The sequence below is a fragment of the Sinocyclocheilus grahami genome, unplaced genomic scaffold, assembly GCF_001515645.1.
Source record: "Sinocyclocheilus grahami isolate Dianchi unplaced genomic scaffold, SAMN03320097.WGS_v1.1 scaffold87.1, whole genome shotgun sequence".
NCBI classification, from domain to species: Eukaryota; Metazoa; Chordata; class Actinopteri; order Cypriniformes; family Cyprinidae; genus Sinocyclocheilus; species Sinocyclocheilus grahami.
This window is the reverse complement of record NW_015505266.1, coordinates 23791-28102: the sequence shown is the minus strand read 5'-3', so window position 1 is coordinate 28102 and position 4312 is coordinate 23791. Positions and strand designations below refer to the sequence as shown.

Here is a 4312-nt window from a genome sequence, read left to right as displayed (position 1 = left end):
TAAAAAAAAAATAAAAAACTGTGAACAAAAACTCAACAAAATGACGAGTTAATATGAAGATGAGATTAACTGAAGAGTTATTTGTTACTTGGAAATCTCTACATTTCATAACTCTTGTTTTTTTTTTATTCTTAGTTTTTTTTTGTTAATTTTAGTAAAAAAAGTAAACCGTGTTTAAAAAAAATGTTTAAACATCCATTTTACATCCAATTTATTTCATAAATTTATTTATTTTGGCAGGTCTGCTCCTACCACATAGCAATTCGTCCTGTCAGCCTACAAGTGAAGAAGATCGAGTTTATAAAAGAACAGTGAGGATATGAGTCATCCAGAACCCAGCAGAATAAAATGCGAAGTTACTGAAAAACAAAGAGGTTGGTGTTTCTTCTTAATTCTCTACAATTGGAAGAAATGCAAAAAACTTTCAAAAGGAGGAAAATGGTGTTATAACGGGTTCAGTTAACAATGCAAATGCAAATAAATTGTGAAAATCAATGAAAATATTTTAGCCAAATTGAGTCAAATTTAAGACACTATTGTATTTTAATGTTAACATTACATAAATTTGTAGTTTTAAGTTGTTTTAATAGTTCTTACTACAAAAACAAGGGTTTCTATAATAATAATTGGAAGATCGATGTAAAAGGTCAACTAAACTGTAATCAAATTTTTTTTTTAAATCAAAACATTCATAAATTTGTATAGCTTTTGTGGTAATTGTTTTCTTTCAGCTGCAGGGTTGACTTATATCTACTTCTCCATCACTCTTCCTTTTATTTCTTTTATTTAATAAATTCATTTATTATTATTTTTTTTTTTAATGATTGAATTCTTTTCACTTCCATTTTAGACCCGGTTAAAGAGAATGAACATGGTGAACAACTGTGTGAAGCAGAGGAAAAACATGTCAAAAGTGGAGAAAGTAATTTTTTGCTGAAAAGCAGAGCCAAAAAATCTTTCACCTGCTCTCAGTGTGGAAGGGGTTTCTCATGTAAACAAAGTCTTAAGATTCACATGAGAATTCATAGTGGAGAGAAGCCGCACACATGTGATCAGTGTGGGACGAGTTTTGCACGAAAAGAAACCCTTATTTCTCACATGAAAATCCACACTGGAGAGAAACCGCACGCATGCGATCAATGCGGGAGGAGGTTTGCACAGGCAAGAACTTTTAAATTACATCTGCGTTCTCATTCTGGAGAAAGACCATATAACTGTGATCAGTGTGGTAAAAGCTTTTCTTATGGAGATTCCCTGAAGAGCCACCTAAAAGTTCACACAAAGGAGAAGCCTTATGTGTGTTCTTTGTGTGGAAAGAGTTTTCCACGACTGAGTGCTTTTAAATTACACCAGAAAAGACACAGCGGTGTGAAAGAGCACATGTGCTTTGATTGTGGGAAAACCTTCATTACATCTGATAAACTGAAACGACACCAGATAATCCACAGTGGAGAAAAACCTTATAACTGTTCACAATGTGACAAAGTATTCTCTCAACCAGAACATCTGAAAAGACATAAGATGATCCACACTGGAGAAAGCTCTTTCTGATTTCTGAAAAGCCACACAGTGTGGGAAGAGTTTCACACATGTAAGTGGCCTTAAATCACATCTGCTTTCACATTATGGAAAAAGACCATTGTTGGACTCCTGCCTTCTAATGAGACATTCTCAACTTGTTCTGAAAAACAGGACGGAGATCTTTGCCAAACCACTTTCTAAATGACAAAGAGACTATCTTTAATATTAAAGGCATTCTATACTTTAGTTTAATTTCAGTTAAGACTCTTGTTAGTTCAGTTACAGCCAGTTCAATTGTGCACTGGACAAATATTGATTCTGTTCAAATTCCTGTGAATTCAAAGTGTTTAATACCCTTTGAGCTTTCTGTTAACGCTGATCAGTGATGCAATAAAACAGATTCCACTTAGTAGTTTCTGTTTTCACTTCATTCATTATGCTGTTGTCTTCAGATCACCTGTAAACTGCCACTTAAAGCTAATTTCATTGGTGTCTACAGACTGAGGCAAACTGCACCATGTTTCATGTAACACACCCAAAAACTAAAAGCCAGTGAACAAAAACTCAGTTAAATGAAGTTGTATGTCCTTATGTTTTTATCAAGTTTTTAATTAGCATTTTTTAATTATGGTATTTTAAAAAATATATCATATCCAAGGTTATGTTATGAAACTCTAGATGGCGCAGTTTGATAGGTCTAACGTTATCTGACATAATGACTGTGATGAGAGGGGCGGGGCCGGTGGAGTAATTGCTAATGCGCGACACCTGCGCCACTCACCGGTCTCCAGTCTCACGGAGGAGCTCCGGAAGGATAAAAAGGAGGAGTGACGACAGTGAAAGACGAGAGAGGACCAGGCCTGGAGTTTATTTTGTCTTTTGGTTTTGGTTTGTGCGTGACAGTAGTCTGCAAGGGGCTGTCGTGTTGTTTTGTTTATTTTATTATTAAAGTTTTATTTAAATGTTCGCCGGTTCCCGCCTCCTCCTTCCCGTCACTACGAACGTTGCTACATTGGTGCCGAAACCCGGGAGGAAGGAGGGACACGCTGCCAGAGATCCCTCGCCGCTGTGGTGAATCCGCGGTGCCATCGAGCATGGCGGAGCAGTCTGCCGCTCGAGGCGGTGGGCCGGAGTGAGTTGCCGGGGGGACGGATGAACTCGCTGCCGGCCGCCTGAGATGTGGAGGGACGGCTGCCGTCCGTAAGGGAGCGAAGGAGTCGCCGCCGTTTGCCTGAGGCCGGAGCCTGCTGCCATCCGCCATGATGGGGAGGAGCAGGGAACGGGGGACTCCTGCCTGCTGCCCGAAACGCGGAGGAGCCGTTGCCGTCCACTGGGCAGCGGAGGAGTGTCGTGCCGTCCACCGAGGGCTGTCCAGTGCCGCCGCCTGGCATCGCGGAAGAGCTTACCCAGCTGGTGGAGGGCCGAGCGGCAGTGTGTCTGGGAACCGGAACAAGAATTTTTTTTTTTTTTTCGCTCTCCCCTCTCTCATCTCTGTCTCTCCTCATCCTTCCGTCTCTTTTTCTCTCGCCTCGTCTGTCTGTCCTTACCCCTAGGTACGCAGCGGCCGCCATGATCGGCTCCCCTGGAGGGGGGGGGAGTAGAGCACAGTCTCGTGAGTACCCCCCGGCCTGCGAGGGGTGATGGGGGTATGTGACAAGAAGGGCGGGGCCGAGAGTCGTGGGAAAGGAGCGAGGCCGATGGAGTAATTGCTAATGCACGACACCTGCGCCACTCACCGGTCTCGAGTCTCACGGAGGAGCTCCGGAAGGATAAAAAGGAGGAGTGACGACAGTGAAAGACGAGAGAGGACCAGGCCTGGAGTTTTTGTCTTTTGGTTTGTGTTTTGTGTTTATTTTATTATTAAAGTTTTATTTAAATGTTCGCCGGTTCCCGCCTCCTTCTTCCCGTGACTACGAACATTGCTACAATGACTATTATCAAATGGCGCAGCTGAATGGTTCGCTCTTGTATCAGCAGCTAATGAGCTTGCTGCTCAACATTCAAATGCTTGATTAGAGCTTGCTGTAGCAGTTGCAGTGCACTTCAGAAACCCTCCACCTTCCCCAGCTCCACCTGTATAGATCTACTATGGGGTAATTAATGTATGCATTCAGCATCTTTAATAAAGAATTAAGAAACATCAACCTCTTTGCTCTTTAGGATCTTCATGATTCATTCTGCTGGTTTCTGGATGACTCGTGTTCTTTCAATAAATTCTACCTTCACTTGTAGACTGATTGGAATATTCCAGCATTTATTGCTGAAATTCTGTGGGAGGAGCTTCATTGTAGGTGGAGCAGATCTGCATTCAGCAGATTGATGTAAAGTTACTGTTAGTTTTTTAGACAAACACTTAAAAAAAATAAACATTTATACATTCAATTTTATTTGTTATCTGCTAAATGAACAACTGGACAAAGAAATATAGAAAAACATGAATAAATTGGTGTTTAGACTTAATTCTCTACAATTTTAAGAAATGCTCCATTTAAATGAGGAAAATTGTCATAACAGGGTTAAATTAACAATGCTAATGCAAATAAATTAATTTAAAGGGGTTATATGATGCGATTTCAATTTTTCCTTTCTCTTTGGAGTGTTACAAGCTCTTGGTGCATAAAGAAGATCTGTAAAGTTGCAAAGACTAAAGTCTCAAATCCAAAGAGATATTCTTAATAAAAGTTAAGAGTCAGCCACACCTACCTAAAACGACTCGTTCTAACATGCCCCCACGTCTACATCACTATGTGGGAAGATTTGCATAACGCCGCCCAAATGTTCACGCAAAGAA

At 40.7% G+C, this 4312-nt stretch overlaps 1 pseudogene; it reads left to right on the top strand.

Moving 5' to 3' along the window:
* The window catches only part of LOC107586971 (zinc finger protein 208-like), a 38859-nt pseudogene that overhangs the window by 22181 nt on the left and 12366 nt on the right, over positions 1 to 4312 (top strand).